This window comes from Corvus cornix, chromosome 1A (assembly GCF_000738735.6).
Source record: "Corvus cornix cornix isolate S_Up_H32 chromosome 1A, ASM73873v5, whole genome shotgun sequence".
In the NCBI taxonomy this organism is placed as follows: domain Eukaryota; kingdom Metazoa; phylum Chordata; class Aves; order Passeriformes; family Corvidae; genus Corvus; species Corvus cornix.
Genome location: NC_047057.1, coordinates 50,815,065 through 50,837,239, shown reverse-complemented (window position 1 = coordinate 50,837,239; position 22,175 = coordinate 50,815,065). Strand labels below are relative to the sequence as shown.

General features: G+C 50.8%; 1 long non-coding RNA gene across 1 annotated transcript in view; it reads right to left on the bottom strand.

Moving 5' to 3' along the window:
- The window catches only part of LOC104696298, a 49,204-nt gene that overhangs the window by 16,482 nt on the left and 10,547 nt on the right, over window positions 1-22,175 (bottom strand). Inside the window, exon 2 of the long non-coding RNA XR_753000.3 lies at window positions 15,736-15,916. This is a non-coding gene — a long non-coding RNA (uncharacterized LOC104696298). The remainder of the gene's footprint in view (window positions 1-15,735; window positions 15,917-22,175) is intronic.

Sequence of the window (22,175 nt, the reverse complement as noted above, 5' to 3'; positions counted from 1 at the left end):
CCTGCCCACCCTCCCTGCACAGGAGTAAACATGAAACAGCAGCTCTGGTGAAAAACAGGACTGTGCTGAGATTGATTAAACGGGGACAGAGTGTGGGAGGAAAGAGAAGAATAAATTGGCAGGGAGAGCAACAGAGTGTTAGTGAGAGACAGGAAGAAAGGATGAGTGAGAAAGGTGGTGAGGAAGAGAAAAGAGAGAACAGAGGGTTATCTATGGATTATAGTCACTGGGCCATGCACCACACAGAGAGAGAAAGTGAGGGAAAGAAAAGAGAGGTGATATGAGCACATGAAAAGGAGAAGTGAGAAGAGACTCACAAAGAGCAAGAGAAGCAGACAGCTTGAGAGATGAGCAGTGCTTCGCTGATCCTGCACGACAGCATGTTGCCTGCCATCACTCACCACCCCACAAGCTGCCAGAATGCCCCACAGCTTCCCTTGGTTTCAGACAAAGCTGTCTTCTCTATGCCAGGCAGTCTCAGCACCACACATGGGTCACCTGGACACAGCTCTTTGGGAGTCAGGACCAGTCCTGCCACGGTGAACCACGAGAACACATTATTTAACCATGGTGAAGCAGAAGGCTTTCAGTACTACTCTAACGCTTCTCCACAGTTGTCCAAACCTTTCGTTTTTCTAACCTTTCTGCCCTCTCCTGTTCACTGTCCTCCTATGCACCAGCCCACATTTAACTGCTTATTCCGGATGACCTGCTCCATGTCTCCCATGTTCAGTGTCACCCAGCCAAAAGCACGGCCACCTGCAGCCCAGAGCAGTTCAGCAGGGCTGTGCCTGCCACTGGAGACAAGGAGGGAGGAGGCTCACTCTGGAAGAAGCACCTGGGGTGAAACTGGCTGAGGTGTGACTGAGGCCAGTGACTGCCCAGAGCAAGAAGAACAGTGCAAGGCAGTTCTTAGCAGCAGCTCTTGGGCAACAGCCTTCACATGCATATCCACCAATTCCCTGCTTTTCCTTACTACTGCCCAATGGTGAATGTTGCTGCCCAGCCCAAGTGGCTTCTGAGAAGAGGTGATCAGGTTCCTAGGCAGGCAGAATCAAAACGGGGTTGGATGCAGAAACACATTATGGTGCTAGAATCAGCCCTACAGCAGGTCTTGCAACTGCCTGGGCAGAGGAACATCTGGGGTCTGCTAGGATCTGCAGAGAAAAGAGATCCACCTCAAGAAGGTACAGACACAGTCTCAGATGCAATTGCAAGACACAGCCTTGGAAGAGCTTAGCTCCATCACTGACTCTTGCCTCATCCAAGCACAACAGCCATGGCACAGGGCAGACAAGTCCAGGGCACTCGTGTGCTGCCTCCTCCCATCCCACAGACCACCAAACACTTCCCATCAGCTGCTAACAGCTGCTGAACCTTTACAAAGAAAGCCACAAAAGATCTAAATCAAACAGGAGAACAGAGCTGTGATCACCAGCCTCTTCTGACCATAGGGGAAAACCCAGCCGAGACATTCAGGTTCTCAGAAAGACACCAGCCTTAGTTTCCATCGAGAGAGGAAACAGCAACACTCTCCAGCTTTCCCCCTTCATCTCCCAGTTCTTCCTTCTCCCCCCTCACCTCACCTTTCTGCCCTGTGCAATCCAAATTGGACACCATGCAAAGACAAACAGGCAACTAGTGAATCACTCTTATTAAGTTTGAACTTATTATTAAAAAAAAAAAAGAAAAAAGTGAAAAACATGAAAAGAGGGAGAGAAAATCAAAGCTGGGATTACAGGCTTAGCAAGCATGAGTGCATATTCAGCCTACACTGTTCTCTTTGTGACTCTGTCACACCAGTAGACTGCTAAGAGAGTTATACCATTACTAACATGACAGCATTGTCCTATAGAGCTTGGATTAGAAATCCCAGTGGCTGTGTGGAGGGGAAAAGTCCCTTGGCAGTGGCAGGCACTTGGCCTCCCGATGCCTTCCACTCGCAGCATGCTGGCCAGGCAGGGAGAAGGATTCAATTATCAGACAGGCTCTGCCTTTTCCTAGGCCAGCTTTCTTTCATTGTCTGACTGCTTTCTCCCTGGCCAGTGATGCCTGAGAAGTCTGTCACGCAAGAGAAACTCAAGATGGTCCAGGCAATTCCTGAATCAGGCAGACTTCTCAAAGTGGAACCCCTCCTCCTCCTCACAAATACACAGTCTTCTCCAAGTATGGATAGAATGTTCAGTCTTGAAGGTGGTGAATGTCTCATTCACCAACACAGGACCTCCAACAACTGCCTGGAAAACTGGATCTCCTTGTTCTCTGCTGGGCAGGAACATCAGTCAGTTGTGATTCCTTCACATTTCTCTGGCCTAAAAATCATCCTACTGAGCTGAGACTGATTGCCCTCATTACTTCCACTTCTTAAGCAGGACCACACCAGTTTTTAAACACATCAAAGACATATATGTTGCTCTGATGCATTTTTCAAACACTTCCTTTTCCAAGTAATCCCCATACAAACATCACCCAAAACACCACAGCAATCAGATAATCACCCATACCCTCATCCACTGTTTGTAGCCTTTGTGATGTCCTTGGGGACTGTGTTTCCTCACTGGGACTGTGGTGTTAGAGCGTGTCTGTGAACTGGCATGGATTGACGAGAAAAAAGCAGCTGGCAAAAATAAATCACCCCAGCCAGGACGCAGAATGAGGAAAGGTCATTGTGTAATGTGGTCTCTCATTGCTCTGGCAGCAGCAGAATTCCTGCTTATGTGGCCACCAGTGCAGGGGCCCAGCTTTGGTACCACTGAGGGAAGATGGACAGGATGCTGCATGAATTGGCTGTGTCAGTCCCTGGGTCTTCAGAGAGGAAAAGAGGAGCTGAACTTGGAGAAAGGCAGTGAGCTGAGAGGGGGAAAGAATTGGGTATGCAGTGCCTGGAGGGTGAGGGTCAGGACCAAGAGTAGCAGAAGGAGCTGCCTAGGACAGCTGCTCACCCAGATGGTCCCCAGTCTGTAGCCTTCAGATCTTGCCTTAGCTCCAGCCCCGTGGCTGGTGCTTGTGGCCTCATCTCCCCACATCTCTGTTCTGCAGCCAGTAAAGCTGCTGGTGGGGCAGGCCACTGCAGGAATTGGGGCAGGGACCATTCCTCATTCACAGAACCCCAGTGCTATTTTCTCTGTCCCAACCCAAAGAGACTTGGAAAAAAACACAGTTTTTCTTTCCAGAGCTGCCCCAGGGCTAGGATACAATATTTTATGGCCCAGTTCTTAGCCTATTTGCATTTTGTGTTTTTACTTCAACTGCTGTTTGTTTCCAGGCATTTGGGATGCCTAATGATTTTCAAAGCACTGTTTATTTTAATCCCTCTAATTTATTAATAAATTAGTTGGCCTCGAAGTACTTGGGAATGAAGGGTAAGGAAGTTGTAACCAGTGCTTTGAATAAAGCATCAAACTGTCATATGATCACATCAAAGCAACAGCAACCAGCTCACTTTGTTGGCTGTATCATGATACAGCCTCATGGGTCCTCCAGCTTGGTGTCAGGTTTCTTCATACATGTCACCCTGCAACACTACCAGGCTCACCAAGTCTGAGGATGAAGTAAAAAAAAGCAATGCCCAGAGGCAGCTCCCTCTGAAAAGTCTGCCCCTTCTCACCCTCCACATGCTGTGAGAATGTAACATGCCCCCGTGGTGCAGATAATATAAACCATGCTGACATCCACGTGGATTTGCAGGCAAGGTTGTAATCTTCCCATAAATCACAGGTGCACTCAGCCTCCACTACACTCTCTTCAGCCCAGTGATCTGTGGCGAGGCTACAGTTTCACACATGGGACAGTCCCTGAAAAAATAGTGAGCACAAACACTGCTAATCATGCAAATTAAGGACTTGGGAATCTCAGTCCCAACAGGAACATGCCAGGTGCTCTCATCACCAGAAAGCAACTGACAGATCCTGAAAATCCTAGGGGCTGCCCTCAAATAACTTTTCCCATCTCCAGGAAAGCTGTGAGTGTGCCCCATCATGTGTTTACGAGCCTGCCCCCATCTAGGGCCTTAAGACCACAGACAGTCTTTTGCAGCTGACAGCTTCATCACATCGTTACTGCTGCAAAGCCCTTTTGCTCTCAGCAATCCCACTGAGATGAAGATCCCCTTTCTCCCATCTCATGCTGACCTGTCAGCAATGAACACGTTAGTCCTGGACTAGCATTTGCCAGGGACACACGACTCACAGGAAACAGAAGCCTCTCTCTTCTGTAGAGGCAGGGCTTGCTGCAAGTGTACATCTTGTGCTAAAGGGCTGAGGTGATTCCACAAACAGCTCTGTGAAAGCAGCCTGAAGTTGCTGCTGGTTGTCATGATGAGTTAGTTGTGCTAGATGTCCTCCAGAAGCACCGTTCTGCCTGGGAATAGACAATGACTACTGTTTAGAGGGGGTGAACACATCCTGCCTGAATGAGCTTATTACAGCAGCCACCACGGCTGTCTGGCACGGGGGGGGAGACCTGCACCCGTGTTCTCTTTGTACTTGTGGATAAATTGACAGAAACAGAGATGCCTCAGGAAAGGTGGTGGTGGGACAGAAGCTCTTTCGCCCAGGATGCAGAAAGGACGAAAACATTTTTGCAGTGCCAGTTGCAAAGCGGATTCTGGAGTGGCTCTCCTTGCTGACATCCACAGGTCCTGTCAGTGCCAGTGCAGCCTGAGCAGGAGTGAGCCCAGCCTGGCTCTGCACCCATCCAAAGGCAGGTGCCTGCATGCCCAGCAGCTCAGATGCAACATATTTGCAGGACAAGTGGAATATCAGGAGTGCCAGGTCAGGCACCCTCCCGGGATCAGCAATCACAGCAACAGATTTCTCCTCTTCCCACCACAGGTTAGGCCCACAGCTCCAGGGGCAGCTCCAGTTCCTGCATAAACATCACTGCTGAGCGCTCACCATGCATTGCCATAGCCACAGTTACCATATTATTAGCTTTGCTTCCATCCTTTACTTAAAACCCCCCTTCTCTCCAAGCTGCATCTCCCAGCTGATGAATGGGAGCCCAGGGACAAGGGCTGACTACCACAATGCTTGCTGGCTCCCCACCACTTTGAGGGGTGCCAGCCTGCCAGCAGAGCATCACCCCTCCCTGCCTTCCTTCCCTGACTTCCACCAGCTCTTGCCAGCACAAGAAGGGCCACCTGGGGAGGCACTAAGAGTGCTCACCCTCTTTCATAGCTGTTTCCTCTCTCCCATTGCCTCCTCCCTGTGTGTGGACACCCTGGGGCCACCTACCCACTCACTGGGAGGGGCACCAAAGACATCATGTCTTCTCTGCCCCTGGTACTCAACATCTGACACCTTGTTTTGAGGACACTGACAACCACTCCTGCAGCCTTTCCCTCCCACCCAGTGCCCCAAAGTCAACAGGCAGTGATCCATGCTGTGCTGGAAGAAAAGGGATGCCATGAATCCCAGCACCCTGCTCTGTGTGTGGACAGGGCATTATCTTCATCCTACAAAGGAAGTGTAACTCTGCCCTTGGCTTGATTGTGGGCACTCAGTTGATAAAGTCAGGTCTGGCAAGGCACCAGCTCTCCTGCCTGCCCATCTTCCCTGGGGCAGGGAGCTCTCTGCTTTAACAAAGCCTGATCACCCAGTGAGTTCCCCTGTGTGGAAGAGGAAATAGAGATCTTTGAAACAGGATTTGAATTGAGTCCTCAGCTTGATGATGTACCACTTAAAAAGAAGGCCAGGGTGGATGAACCCTGATCTTTGCTCTCAAAAAGGTGCACCAACAAGTGATGAGGACTTTGGAGAGAAATAACTCTTGGAGACTTCCCGAGAGGAGCATAACCAGCTCATGTACTTAAGGCTGTAACCTTTCTCATTCTCCCCATAGGTCTCTTGGTGTCTTTTCTTCTGTTTCCTCTCTGATCCCTGAGCAAAGAGCGTGGCCTCAGCAACCCAGCCTCCACAGGGAAGTCCAAGAAAGGCCAAACCCTCCAGGATCATGCCGTACTTATCTAAGGGCACAGGCAAGGACCATCTGCCTCCAGGATTTCTCCAGCAGTGGCAAACACTGAGGCCTAGGAAAAATGAGCAGAAGTTGGCCAATATAGAGGTGCCTCCCCAAGCCTCCCAGACAAGTTGAAAGTGGTGGATTTTGTGAGTTGGCCAAAATTTACTACAAAATTATTAAACCTCACAAAATTATTCCACAAGGATCCTGCCCAGTGTTCACTTTAACTGTGCTTCGTTGTTACACTTCACAGCTACACACCAGGTGCTTTGCTGTTGGGAAGAAAGGGGGCTGTAAAAGGCCTATCCATGAAGGGAGAGACTGCTTTGCACGGCGTGGTGTGTCTGTAGGCAGGGAGGAGGGCAGGTATTTCTTCTCCATGCTCCTCAGCAGGAGTGAACAGTAATGAGCATGCTGGGGAAAGCCAGCAGCACTTGAGTAAAGGCACACGGGTCTTTGTGTAAGAGATGCCAGCCAAAGTGAAGAGACTACTCCTGCATTAAATCATGTTTATGTGTCTGTGAAACCGGTGAGTGCAAACATCTACTGTGAATGTTCACACATGACGTGCCCACAGTGGGCCCTGGGACGTGTCCCCAGGCCGTGAGCGTGCGAGCCGGCCCCACAGGGTGTCCGTGTGGGTTGTCTGGCTGCCAGGGCGCCTGCCCACGGGGGAGCTTTCCATCTAAAGCAGCTGACAGCTGCTCTCCTGAGTTTCCTGGACACCAATAATGTTTTCCCTTTTCTAATCTCCCCGATGTAAATCCATTCACAACGAGTGCCTAGAGACTTTTAATTCCATCGGCATTAAACTCACTAAAACCTCTATTACCAAAAGCTTTTAGGATTTTCCCCAGAATCTACAAGTCAGGTTCATAACATGACAGAACTCCACCTCTCTAGGGTGTCTGAGAAATTAATTCATGCTTTCCAAATGCCAGGATCACTGACCAGACATTCAAAGTATCCCTCTTGCCATTAGCAAGCTCGAGTTGCTGGTACAACACGGCCCTTGCCAGGGGCTGAGCTGTCTTCTGAAACACCTTTAACAGTCTGAGAAGGGCCCCCTCCCTGTACCAGGCAAGAACAGATCACTTGCCGCAGCACAGCAGGACCAGAGGTTTACAGGTGCTGTGTTAAAGGGAAATGGTTTCGTGCAGTGCTTCCTTGCTGCATTCACAGAGCAAAGGTCTGGCAAATGCATCCCACCACTGATGCTCCCCAGTGCCATAATAAGTGAGAAGAGTGTGCTCTCACCTCAGTGCTGCACACAGGCAGGCGCTGTAAAAGCACAGGGATTATCCAGCTACCTCGGCAGAGAAGGTGGCTGGGTGCCGAGACAAATTGAAAGTGGTTGTGGTGGAGGGGTCAGACAGCTGTGAGTCAGTGAGTGAGGTTTCTAAATGCTATAATACTCCAGAGATGGTGCATTTATCCTTTGGCCCTGGAGGTTCATTGGCTGCTGTAATAGAGCACAGAGATGTAATCATCTTTTGATCCCAGAGGTCTTTTTAGGTGCCATAATAGAGTAGTGATGATCAAGCCATCTCCCAAGCCTTGGGGTTGCTGGCGCGCAGCGTGGGTGACGTCAGTGTCTCTCAGCCCCCACAGTCCCCAGCTCCTGGATTCCAGGAGAGGTGTTGAAGATGTTGCTTCCACCCCAGAGGTTTGCAGGGGCTGTGCTGATGTCAGCTTTGACACACTGCCAAAGTTCCCTCTGGCCTCACAGGAACTTTTAACCACGTGGAAAGGTGTGATACTGACCCCAGGTCTCTTGGCACTGGGACACAAGCCTGGCTGCTCCCACTCTATCCACATCAGCTGCAGTGGATGCAGCTCCAAGCTACCCACCAAAACAAATCACAGCTCTAAGAATACAAGAGAGCTCAGAGATCCAGCAAAGAGCAGCATGCAAACATGATCCCCAGTGTTTCTTTATCTAGCTTAAAAATATTTCCCCGTGCAAGCAGTCACTCTGCTCCCACCTCATGGGCTGTCCAGGAAGGAGACATACTGACAAGGAGTCTGGGATTTGTGTGTAGCTACACACACATTTGTGGCTACACTCAAATAGCTAGAAATCAAACAGGCTCAGTTAGCCAAGCTGTTGAAGATTTCAGCACCCTATGCCATGGACTCAGAAAAAAAAAAAAACCTGAGAACCGGGACCGTGCTCCTTGGGTAGGGAATGCTATTGGACAGGGAGGATATGTTTGTAGACTCAGATCCTTACACTGAAGAGAGAAGAAAGTAAACAAATAAGGTTTCAGAGTTTCCATAGGTTCAGGGATTTCTCTTTTCTCTTCATCCCCAGGAGATTTTTAATTCTGGGCTCCAGCTTGGCCTAGAAATTGGAAGGTTTGCTAGATACCCTGTTATCCTGGCACTGATTCCCGTATCCATAGCTCAGGTGGAAGATGGAAGCATGGGCAATCCCCCAGGCAGGTCTGGGAACTCTGCAGGTTAGGTTTCTGATCTGAGGCAATAGTTTAGGTGGGCTTGCACCTTTTCTGTGGCAGGGCTGGGATTTCGTTTTCCCCAGAACCAGCTCAGAGGCTGAAATTCCTCCTTCATACTGTGGACTTCAATGTGATCAGACATAAACAGAATTTCACTGTTCATGTCCCAGCAGGGAAGATGTACACTAGGGAACAACCACTCCAGGTCAGAGAGATGTCCACACTGGCTCTCAGGAAAAACATCATTGGAATTTTGGGGAGAAAAGGTGGAAAAACATCAAAGCAGACAAATGAGGGACAATGCGCTCCTATCTCAATTTTCTTATTTGCTGCTATGAGTTGCAGGTTATATAGGCTCTGAAGACTGAACCTGCAAGTTCAGGCTCCAAAACTGGGCTCATCCTTAGTTAAAGCTCACTGAGGTACTCTTGTTGTCCACAAAACATGAGCCAACTATGAACATTTCTAAACTCTTGGACCTGACAAATTCTCATGTCCTAGACCACCACAGTTCAATGCTGTGAACATGAATCCCATACATTTTCATTTCACTCTCACTCCTAGGTGATGAGGAAAGGAAGGACAGATATCCTCCTATGTCTCATAATTTTATTTCCTCCCACCATCCACTCCAGTCTGCTGTCTGACACCAACAACCTCTGTCTCCTCCATGTCTTCACTTGGGGGCATTCACAGGCTTTCTGTTTCACCTGAGAGGCCCTTCAGTTCTCCAGCATCCCTTCAGAAACAGGCTGACCCGGGTTTGGCACGCAATTCCAAATGAAGCAGCACTGCAGGTGTACCAAGAGCTCTTCCAGAGCCCTCTCCACCCACTGCCTCTGCATCCAAACAGCTGATTTGCCTGCTCAAGGGCATCACAGCATGGGGCAGAGCTCTGCAAAGACATTCACCCTCCCTTTCATTTGGCTGATACTCTTGATTCAGGATCTTTTGGGTATCTAAAGAGTTCCAAGTCTGCCCTGCAACACACATTACTTTGAACATACCAACATTCAGTTTCACTCACCAGAGCATGGTGCGTTCATTTAACTTAATTCTCTTTCCCAGGCATTTCCCACAGCCCTTTCTGTCCACATAATAACTTTGTCTCATCTGCTGATTTCCATACAGCGTATCTCTCCTCCCACCTTTCCAATTCATTAAACAATAAGGTAAATCACAAGGGATTTAGAAGAGAACCTGGAGGCCACATTAACCTTTTGCCATGGTGAAACTTGACTGTTTAATCCCTTCATTCTTTCAGTCTCCTCAGTTTTTGATCTATGTCAATATTTTGTTTCTCACTGACTACTTAGCTTCTTTAGCAGCTCAAGTGCAGGATCTTTGAAAAGCCTTTTGGAAGTCTAAATACATTATATCAATTGGTTCTCCTTTATCCACTGCGTTACTGACACATTCAAAAAGTTGTAGGAAATTAGCACGATGCAGTTTTCCCCTGCAGAACCCACACTAGATAGGCCCTGTCAGACTACAATCTTCCAGATGTCTTCAAGCACTGCTTTTTAATTATCATTCCCACCAGTTTACCAGATACAGATGCAAAGCCTACTGATCTTTAATTCCCCGGATCATCACTGAAGCCTTTTTTTAAATATAGGTACAACATTTGGTCTTCTCCAATTCCCCGAATCAGTAGCTTTTTTTTTTTTTTCACAAGAGATTGCATATTTTTGTTAGCAGCTCAATCACTTAAGCTCCTTCCACGCTCTCGGATTTAACCATCTGGACTTGATAACTTATTGTTCAGGGAAAGGGGGGCGGAGGTTTTGTGGTTGTTGGGGTTTTTTTCACTGTGTTTGTGGGTTTTTTATGAGTTGCTTTGTCCCAGCACCCATTATTCTACCAGCATATTTCCCAACAGATTCTTATCTAAGTAGATATAGGAAAAGAATCTCACAAATACCGTTGGTAGGGACAGCTGATACAAGAGAAATCATAAGAGAATTCAGCTCCCCAGCAACATCCTAAAAATGGAGATACTGAGTCACTTTAAGCACAGGAGGTGACTGGAATTGATCAATGTGAGTTTGCTTGGAAAACTTCCACCCTGTTCTGACCAACCAGGCTAGTTTTGCTCATTTGTTTGGGTCTCTTGCTGAATAGTGATTTCCATCTTGACCCCAGAAGATTCAGGGCAGGAACAGTGCTAGCTTGATTATATACAGCCTAAGGTGTGATGAAAAGAAAGTGACCTCAGTGCTGGGGGATGCATGAACCTGGGAGGAGATGAAACCCAGTGAGGATGAAAGGAAGTAAATCAGAAGGTGAGCAGAACAATGCTGGGCTGTTAGCTCCAGTGATTGCCTTTCAACTGCATCAGCCACAAAACATGAAATGTAATGGGCAATGCTGGAGAACTCAAATAAGTAGCCCCATTCTATGAGTGTTTCTCCCTTTGTGCCAGACAAATCTCGATAGATTTCACCATGCTGGCTGGCTTTAAAAGGCATGGCAGTTAAGATGGGGCACAGCCCGGTGGCCCTGATGTGCCACTCACTTTAAGCCACACCTTCCACCAGTCCTGCAACAGGGAGTCAGGGGGGAAGCTTGAGGTGGAAAAGAAGCACCCACAGGTTTCTGTCACAGTGAACACACGACCAGCTGTGGATACACGCTCACCTGTCAACCTGCCTGCAAGCCAGCCCTGGCATTCCAGCTTCTGGAAACCATCACACCCCCATCAAAAGTGTCACTGAGAACATCTGTATGAAATCTACCTACCCTGTGACGGACCCGGCATGGCTACCTTACCCGACGGACACGTACTCAAGTATATTTCATAAAAGAGGAAGAGAAATTTCCATAAATCCCTCTAATCTAATTGCTGCTGTTCAGTTCTTATGGGACATGTTGATGGGGCAGAAAAAATTCTGCCTCATGTAGCTTGTTGAATTCATTTCCTGCAGACACTGCCTATGTGGGGTAATGTGGCCATAATTTTTTCTGGGGAACCATCTAAAGGCAAGTCTGTGGCTCCCTCTAAGACCTCACCAACATCCCTCCAGTACAGAGCAAGGCAATTCTCAGCAGCGCTGGGCAGCACCTTCACTTCCTCTGGCTACGTGGGGCAAGGGCCTGGAGGACAGAGAACACAAGGAGGGGTTTCTCAGCCGTGTTCCCTCCTCCATATCGGGAGCAGACAAACATGCACAGCAGAAGGCATCTCAAAGCAGGATGATATCAGGCTGGCTATTCCCTTAATTAAGGAGGTGGATAGAAGATGAGCAGTTTATTGTGCAGAGATGGTCCTCCTGCCACAGAGCTTTTGAGACCACATCCCTGCCCAGTACAAACATGGTCAGGTCAGACCCTAGTCTGTGATATCAATGTAAGATACTTCCATAGCATATTGTCACTGCAGGAAGATGCTCCTCTTTTTCTGCCTCCCTCTCCACCCCTTTCTTCCTTTGCTGCTTCTGTCCTTTTGCTCTCAGGTCCTCCCTCTTTCTCATCTCAGTGTCTGCATCCCCTCCATACCCCTGTGTGTCTCGCAATCCCCCTTCCCTCTGCAGCAGCTCCCTCCGCTGCCTGCAGGTCTCCACCTCCACAAAGGAAGAGAGGGCTCACACTGGGATGAGACAGAGAAGGAACTTGGGGAAGAAAAAGGTCTTCTTCATGCCCTGACTCAGCCCAACACGACTCCCCACGCACCAGACACAGCCCTGCTGAAGGTGTCTGTTTGGGCTGGGATGAAGCAACATGGACACTTGCACAGATGCTGTTCTACTGCACAGGGCATAAACCAGGCAGGGAGGTAGCATGAATCCCATCCAGCTGCTCTTCTAGTGAGGCTTTTAACTTGTCTCCCTCTCCTCACATGCACTGATCTGTCATGTGTGTGTATCTCAGGGCTGTCCTCGGCCGCTCAGCAGTGGCTGTGCAGAGGGTGCAAGGGGGAGGTGAAAGGACAGGGGCTGGGGATGGCCAGCTGCCGGTCATGGCCTGTACCAGGGTCCCCTTAGTCCCCTGACACACACAGGCACGTGGCACGGCTGCTGGGGGAGGCCCAGCCGAGAAGCCTGTCCTTCTCCACTGAATCTCTACTCTGTTTCCCAAGTGACAAGCCACAAACTCCCTTTCTCCTCCCAAACAAACAGAGGCTTGAGTGAATCGCTGCCTCCGCCCTGGCACGCAGCCCCCTGGTAATTACGGATTCTCCTCCGGCATCCAGCCCCCTGCGAATGACAGCACTCAGCCATGTCAGCAGAGTCCACAGGCTGAACTTCCCTTTCCCCACAGCATCTCTCTGTGCAGCCTGAAGTGTTGTTCCTTCACATCCCTACTCCCCAACCCCCTCCTCCTCTTCCACAGTGTGTGTGGCAACTGCCTGTTCCACGTAAAGGTAGGGGAAACTGAGGCACAGCATGGTGACCAGTGAGAAAGTTTGCTAGGATTAGGATCCTTAGCAACAAGGTTTGGTAGACAGTGTCACCTCTTGACTTTAACCTCTAAAAGCTCATTTTGCTGGGATTTAAAGTAAAACTGACTTCAGACTGCTAAACCTGGTCAACAAATTCTCCTCCTAATCACCAGAGACTTGCACATATCCACACAAAAGCATGAGGCAAAATACCCCTCACCTCACTTCCTGCCCTTTGGCCCTTCAGCACAAACAAAATTACCTCCCTCAGCAGGACAAGCACCTGAGTGACAGACCTGGAAAATGTCCCCGCAGCATAACAGTGAGGGTTTGCACTCATACTCTGTCCCAAACGAGCACCTGCCTCCAGTGGAGCTGGCTCGGCCTCCATCCATGGTTCAGCCCGCTTTTCTGACAACATGATCCCATGAGGAATGATAATGCCTCTCCTGGACCTTGTGCACTGACCTGTGCAGTGGTCAGGGCTGGAGAACAACATCCCCCTGCTGAGATAATGCTTCCCTCCCCTTCCTCTCCGGCGCGATGCCTGCCCTCCTCCCAGCCAATGCCATCCTCTCCAGCATCTGCCTGGTGTGGGACAAGGCTTGCTCCCAGACTGTAATTTAACCCTCTTTCAGATTGTCTTGCCCGACAGGAGGGACTGAACCAGGCTGGCTGCACTGTGTAATTACATCTGTCAGATTAGCCGGAGCACGCACGATCCAGAGCACGTGCCAGATGTGGCACAGAAACAACACTCGAGCCAGCACCAAGACAGGGTTGTGCAGACAGATAATACCCAACACAACATAAGTCTTGCCAGTACAGAGTTAAGCCAACATTGTTTTCTAAACAAATCTCAAACAGAGTGAATTCATACTGGATCAGCATTTTCTACCATGTAGCTGCAGCAGTTTTGACCCAGTACCAAGCTCCCTAGAGCTGGATTTATTGTCTTGTCCACTCCGAGTCAGTGCCAAAGCCACGTCCTGAGAGGACTGAGGAATTTAACCAATGCCAAATTACTTTGGAGGCTCCGTATGGGAAGAGCTTGCTTTCTGCAAACTCTCCAACAATGACACCGCGTGCGACTGCATGGGCACACTCCCTGCCAGGCTCCGGCCAAGAGGAAGAGCGACACATCAACAACACCACAGTCACTCGTCACCCACAATGCACATGCACCGGAGAGAGTGACCCTCAGGGGGAAAGAGCACTTCACAGGGTCATCAGCTGGCAGCAGCATCCAGAAACAACCCCACTGGGCAGTGCCAGCCCTTCCCAAGGCTGACCAGAGCTGCTCCTGCCCGGCATGGGGGTCACAAAGGAGGAGAAGTGAGGAACGGGTACTGAAAGAGGGAAAAGAAGGGCTTGGGGTACGCCAAAGGAGGAAGAAAACAGCAAGAGGAACCACAGAGAAGTTGAGGGTAGCAGTTCATGTAGAAGGGTAGGTATTGGAGCAGTGGGTCAGGGGGCATTGAGGAGCTGCAGATGGGGAAAGCTGATGGCAAGGTTCTGCAGTGGCAGCAGAGAGATGCACTGGAAGATGCAGTGGAAGATGTGCCCTCCTTGTCAGCATCACCCTGGGCAGGAGGGGAGTGACCCATCACCTCCTTCAGGGGACACCACACCAGCACCACTGTTGGGACTGCACAGTAGCACAGATCCTGACAGTCCCTTCCCCTCAGAGAAACACAACAGCCCCCAAAATCTGACTCAGAAAACCCTGGTCTCTGCCAGAGTCTGTGGAGAGCCTGAAACCACAGCCTGGGAGGTTGCAAAAACTCCCAAACCTCCCCTTTAAAATCCACTCCTCTAAGGTTACCCACTGCTTTGCCAGCAGCTCATTTCTTTAGGGTCTATTTTGGGGAAAGGCATCTCCAGGCACGTTCGTGCTCCTCGAGGACTGGCAGCACGTCTGGGCCTGCCCAGGCACTGGGAGAAACAGCTGCTCCCACTCCCCTCCCATCCCCACACCACAGCAGCCCCAGCAGCACGGAGACATGGCGTGGAAATAGTGCAGCTGATCTTCCTGCCTTCCCTGCAGAGGAGCTGAGGAGAGGGGCACTGAGGGCAGCCCCAGGTGGCAGGAGGCCCTTTCAGGTTCTCCCAAGAGCTTTGCGCCCCAAAATGGGTCAGGCTCGGCACAGGGCCCCTTCACTGCCTGTGCAGGGCACACAGCGTTCCCAGCTTATGAAACACACTGTCTCCAGTAGGAAAACATCCCTTCCAGCTGAGAAGGAGCACCAGGGGACAGCAGATAAGCAGTGACAAAGAGCATGCCCATCACCCCAAAAGCTGTGGCAGGCTGGGCTGGGTATTCAGAGGAGGTACCTGGCTAGGAAATGGAGGCCAGCATCTTCCGTAGGGAATTGGAATCCCCAAAATATCCATGAGATGAGGAGGGAGGGGGAATCCTCCCCTCTGTGCCCCACTCCGGGTAGCATGATGCCCACTCCTGCTCTGCTGCAAGCTGCATCCCTGAGGTGACCCGGACCAGGGCTGCGGAGCCCAGCTTTGCTGCTGGCCAGGCTGCAGCAGAGTCAGCCTGGCTGCCCCTTCTGCCGAGAAATAGGGGAGGTGGAGGGAAATGACGAATGGAGAAGAGCAGACAGGTGTGTGCCCAGGGAGGGATGGGAAAGGGGCGGAATGCACTCGGGACTGCGTGCAGGGGGCCCGCAGCGCTTCCCCCGGCTGCTCTGCAAACAGCCCCTCCCTGCACACGCATGCAGAGCCGCAAGGGAAGGGGCTCAGAGGGGACGGAGCAGCCCTTCGTTGTGGGGAGGGAGCTGATGAAAGCCTAGATTTTATTCACAGCATAGCAGAAACCCCTGCCCTTCTCCTCCCTCACACCTCTGGGGAACAAGCAACGAGAGCGAGGGAGGGAGGGCGGGATGAAGAGAGGCACAGACAGAGGTGCCGAGGTTGGCTTACCTCACAGTGCCTGCGCTGGGGGTGCCCGGGTGCGCAGGAGGTAAATCCAGGGCTCTGCTCTCCTTGGCAAGTGCTGGGAAAGGTCTCGGTTCAGTCACATGAAGGAGTGGCCTGTGAGTAGGTGCTCCAGCTCACCGCTCGATCGAAGCTGCCATGGATTCATTGCGAACGACTTCGCCTTCTGTGAGGAGAGGAGGAAAGGGGAGGGAAAAAAAAAGGAAAAAAACCACCAGCTTAAGACTTGGAGGGTAGATTCACTTCTTTCTTAGGTTTCCAATGGCAACTGAATATGCCACAGATGAAGATCCAGGGTGTGTGTGTGTGTGCGTGTGAATGTGTGTGTGTGTGGGAGGGACGGAGAGATGCACAGCTGCTGAGTCCACAGGCAGTGGAGGGTGTGAGCTAGTCAAGGCATATCGGTGATTATGGGAACAGACAACTGGACACGGGCAGCAGAGCAGACAGACAGCCAGATGGAAAGAGACTGAAAGGATGGAAAGAGGTTGGCCTTTATGCTAAGAGCCTGGCTGTCCCACTGCACACAAAAGGAGAGAGCACCTGACCCAGCACAGGGCAAGGTGCTGACGGAGCTGCACCGGGAAAAGGTGAAGTGTGCCTACACTCACGGCCGCACGCACGCACGCACGCCACCTCCCTGCCCACACAGTCACCCAGGCATGCCCCCTGCAAGGACACTCGGGACACACGTGCTGGACACAAACACACACACACATTTACTCCCAGGTCTTTCCACACCACCATGCACCGCCTTGCATACAACCCCCTAAGAACTCAGAGCTCCTCTAAAGGATGAGGTGCTTCTCTTCTTCACATACACCCTGCACCTACCTACAAGGTTGCACATCTGTATTAAGATGCACACGTGATAATTCAGACAACCATCACACAACACCACATCAGCTCCACCCAGCCTATTCCACCACTCCTATGAGTACACAGCAAAAACATTTTCATACAGCACAGCAAATAGTGATCCCTGCACAAATGCACATGGAATATCCAAACATGTCTACCACACACCAGCTCCTGACCCCTGATACAAAACTGTCACTGCACAAACAGTGTTTAATGAGCCCACTCCCACAGCAGAGACCAGAAAAAGTGCCATGAACACATCCATATCAGTGCAAATGCCACACCAGCAAATTACGTATCTGTAAGAAAATGAGGGCACATAAAACATCCCCATGAACTCAGGAACATAAGTCAAGCAAGCACCAGTGGCTGTACATCACACACAAATATACTCTGCTTATGAATTGCCTGCAGCATACAAACTGATCATATCAGATACTGTTACCTACCTAAACTCAGCCCACACAGTGGCAGAGCATCCTTCTGGATGCTAAACGTTAGCCCCAGCAACCACCAGACATATTCTGTCACATGGAAAACACAAATACTCATCAACATCCAACACAGGCAGACAAACACAAACCAGACATGAAACACAGACAGCCAGCATCACTTGCCCGAAAGAAAGAAAAAAAAAGAAAAAAAGACATTCTTGAAAGTTATGAAGCTGGAACTCACTTTGGAGACAGCTGTATTATTCTGTGCAAGTGCACAGGTGCATATGCACACACACTCTCTCCACTGCCACACCAAATCTGCTTTAACTCTCTCTGTCTCCAAGACTTTCCCTTGTTCTTTTTTTGCACTTTCTCTAATTCTGCCCATTCTGCAATCTCCCATGTGTCCGTCCATGTTGCCACTCTGGGGGGCAAAGTCTCTGTAGCAGAAAGCCTATAACAGCTCATCCACACTCATCCCTTCTCTTTCCCTCCGTTCTGGTGTTAGATGTGCATAATTTGCATGCAAAGAAGAGTGTGCAGTCCCACCAGCCCCGAGTGCTCTGAAATTGGCTGATAGTGGCATCAGGGGACGTGACTGCAAAACCTAAGCGTGGCGAAGAAGTACATAAACCCTTATGGGAAGCGGAGATTTGGCCAGGAAGGCGCCGGCTTCCCCCGGTCCCCAGGAAAGACAAGGAGAAACACGAGGTGGGTAAGAAGGGGCAAGGGAATGAAGGGAGATCGGCCCAGCACCAGGGACAGCACAGCGAGCGCTCAGCCACGCTTCTTTAACAAGCTCAGCAGTGTCACAGCGTGATGCTGCCAGCGATGACGGACAGCAATCAGGGTTCGGCATCAGGGCAAGCAAGCATACCTGTGTGCCCCCGGGAGATGGGAGAGGAAAGGCAAAGCATGGGCTTTGCAGCGGAGAAGAGCAGCTGGGTGGGGGTGCAACTGTAGGTTATGTGGTGCAGGGGTCCGTGGCTGCACTGGCATCACTGGAGCAGTGGTGGCACAGATAAAAAAGGAAGAGCTCGCAGGCAGAAGAACGGCTGGCATAGGCGTGGCTTAGACACAGGCAATGCAGGGGTTGGAGTCGGGTCTGGCCCCAGCCACAGGGAGGAAATGCGAAAGGAATCCCATTAGCTCTTGTCCCGCTATTGGACAGCACAGGCTTCCAGCACGTATAGATACACCTCAGTGTAGGTCAGCAGAGCGTACCCTGCAATGGCCTCTTTAGGAGCTCCCTGCCCTCACACACGTTACCTGCCCCAGCAGCCTCAGCCCCTTCCCAGTGCATGTACTCTTTCCACACCATTACTCAGGCATGCCAACTCTCCACTCCCTAAAGCCGCCTGCTTCAGCGCGCTCCCACCTCCCCATGCTCGCACCACATCCGTGTTCGTGTGGCAGCACCAGAGGAGCCAGAAGAAGCATGTGGGGAAGCCCCCACTGCCACCTCAGCCCCAAACAGCCCCTCTTCCCCTCTGCCTTCACCAGTGCCACCACCATTTGCTTTTCTGAAGTGCTATGAAGGAGCAGAAATTCTCTCTCAGCTAAGCTTGGCCTGTGCAGCCAGGCGATTTCAGCTTGCTAGGAACGTCAGTGCCTCGGCACTGTGCTCAGTTGTACCTGCGTACCTCTTCCCACAAACATCCATTGTGCATTACAGCAGATGAATAATTTAGGCTGAAAGGGGACGAATGAGAGAGTCTTTTGGGTCTCAGCAAGGCACATGTACAAAGCAGAGTGGAGATGGAGTTGCCTCATTTGGTCAAAGCTAGCAGATGCTGCTAAACCTAGAAAAGCCACTGTGACCTGAAGTGCTACTTGGGTTAAAGCACGGTCATGAGGGCAATTTAAAGAGGCATTTGGACTCAGAATTTCTAATAGGTGCTGAGAGTGACACAGAGGTGTTGTGTGGATGAGCAAGGAGGATCTTCATCTCTGAGACGCTTAGCACTGGCCTAAGTAGCTGAAGAGAGCCACTAGTGGAAAAGGGAACCATCATCCTAAACTGACCTAAAAACCATCTGCTCCTGTGCTTCAGAGGCATGGAAGAAGTACCATGACTGGCTAAGCAGAGGAAAAGGGATTGAGAAAGCACAGCAAACAGGAGCTGAGTGGGATGTAAATGCGTGTTTGCACATGCATATCGGTGTTCATCTCAAAGAGATGCCACATCTCAGTTTTGTGGTGGCATGCAGGAGGACCTGGAAGATACAAACACATGTCTGTCAGTGTTGCCCTGAGCGAGCCCATTCGCATGGGATAATGCTGAAAGGGGGAAGCATGGACAGTGTGGTGCCACGTGTGCAGGTGGGTGTGCAGGAATGTGTGGCCGCTGGTGAGCACCTGTGTGTTGGTGCTGTGCATGTGCCTGCTGTGGGCAGTGGATGCCAGGTATGGATGTCTGGGAAGTGTGCATCAAGTGCTGCACTGCAGGGTGACCAGCGGCTGTGTGTGAGGCTGTTCCTTGCTGACAACACCGGCACATCTGTGAGGTGTCACAGGGAGCGGTGGGTCCCCTGTGGGCTGCCTTGTGTGTGCATGGCAGCCTTCACCTCTGAGAGACACCAGTGTGCTCCTGCACACCTGCAGAGCCTTGGGAAAGCAGTGCAGTGCAGCAGCACAAAACCATGGCAGTGTGCATGTGCTGGAAAGCACCCCTGGGAGCATCCAGGTTTGCAGGGATGGTATCCCCTCTCTGGGTGGAACAGTCCGTCTGGCTGCTGCACTGCCTCTCCTCCTGGTCTCCGCTTTTCCTTTCTCGCCTTCCCTCAGCTCCCCTTGCTCACTGGCAGCAGCATGCTCTGCCCTGGGAACCAACTCCCACTCACCACACAGGGAGGGAACTCCTTTCTTAGCAGTTCCCTGGTATTTTCCCGTATCGAGAGCCAGAAAGTGAAGAAAAAAACTCAGTGGGCAACCTGAACTGGACCTATTCTCTTTCCATGTCCTTATCCCCCTTTTTAACCCACAGGAACCACATTACAAACTCACAGACTTTCACCCAAACCCACAAACTTCCACCTCCAAGCCCCAAACACTACAAACCAGACTCAGCTCACATCCGAGCCACGGGCCAGACCAGGCTGACACAGCTCAGGTAGGGCAACTCAAGGTAACAGAGTTAGGAGAGAGCAGTCCCTGAAGCTGGGAATATGGAGAGGCTCCTGCAGCTGCAGCCATACCTGTCTGACTCTCAGCTCCCCAGCCAGAATCACCCATAGCTGGGGCTGGAGTAAGAAATTTTATGCAGGGATTGCAGTCAGCACGGCTCAAACTCACACTTCTGGAGCCAAAGCAATATGTCTTAGCTGCTCTGTTATTGCTCCTATCAGAAGGCTAAACCTTCAGCCAGATCCTGCTTCCAGGGGAACTTCCAGGCTGGGTTCCAAAGCACAGAGCCTGTCCACTTGGAGCACCTCCTGGGGCAGTGGGACTTGAGCAAGAAGAAAACCCCAAAGATGTTTCTTTATTTCTTTAGCCAATTCTGCAGATTACTACCTTCCTCCCAAACACCCTACCCAGAGCAATGCTTGTTTGTGCTGAGGCTGATCTAAATTACCCAACTCCCCAAACTGAAATGCAAACAACTGGCCTCCATTTCAGGCTTTGCATTTGCCCTATATCCCACTTTGCACCTATTCCCTCTGGAGGACAGAACTAGCACACAGGAGCCACTTGTGAAAATATGCACACCTTCCCTGGAAGACTTCATGGGCTCCCAGTAAGACCCAGTTTCACCCAGGACCACAAACATACAGTTTTGCCATGAAATGAAGCCTTAACACTTAAGCATCATTTGGTTTTATCTTAACTGCAATCCTGAATCTGTGGTATCCCCAAACTTCACCCAACCCCATGCACTGCAATCCTCACTTCTAAGCTCCATTTTGAACCCTTTAATTTGTCTCCAGTCTTCTTCTGAACCCAGCCTTTCACTTTACACATAAGAGTGCTCAGTACCCGATCCCTTCTCTGATGTTTTCTCCACACCATCCAAGAGGACAGACTGGGAAAGCCTGGCTGTCTGACCCACTGCATAGTGGCAGTCACAACCCACAGTGCAGGTCTCCAGGACAGGATTTGCCAGGGTTTTTTTTTCCCCTGCAGAGGAGCCCTGCTCATGGCTTAGACAGTTTGGGTGACCTTTTCACTGCTGGCAAACACAACCAGGAAAATAGCCCTCTGTGCTAATATTTAAATGTCCACCATGAAAAGCATGGAACCAGCCTCAGTACCTGTTTTGGGCTCTCCTCTGTGCAGCACCACAGCATGGCTACTCCAATTCTTCCCTCACACTGAGGTCTTTCCCTCCAGCCCTGCATCCTTCTCTTCCCTGCTCGGCTTCAAGAGCAGCTCTTGCCGATGCCTTTCCTGCATCCTGCCCTGCAGCCCTGCCAGCTTTCCAGGCCCCACCAGGCATACAGAGAGTGAGTCCCTGATTACCCTTCGAGCTGGATTCTCATTAGGCTGAAATGCCCCTCCAGGAGATCCATTAACAGTCCATAAAGTTAACTTAATCCAGCCAGTCTTGTGTGGTCTCTGCCCAAATTCCCTATTACATTAACAATCTTGAGCCTTAATTAGCATGTGAGGCAGAGGTGGCATTATTAATGGAGATAATATGGAGCATTAAGAATAAACAGGCTGGGCTGTCTCTCCCCCACCATGCATGCAAATCCTCTTCTGTGCAGAAACAGCGTGAGCTTCCCCCAGGAGCAGCACACGTGAGGGGCTGGGGTGCCCCAGACCGAAGACAAATCCTGGGGCATACAGCCAGGCTGCTGCAGGAAGGTGGTGGGGAGGAAACGAGATCCCAGAGAGACCCTTCATCTGCTTGGGAGAAGAGGGGCTGATAATGGGAAGACCACAGTGTGGCAAGTCCTGTGAGGCAAATCCTTGCACTGGGAAGGAGCAGTCACGTCCCTGGCTAATCCAGCCATCCCATCTTTCTGGGAGGCTTGGGGAAGCAAGGCCAAGGTTGTGTGAATCTCTATTCCCTTGCACGTTCAATTCACGCTGCCGTGTGCGTGCACATAGGATAACACGCTGGGTGTACGGGCTGGAACACCAAGCAGGAGGTGTCTGTCTGAGGGGGAACAGGCTGTAGGAACC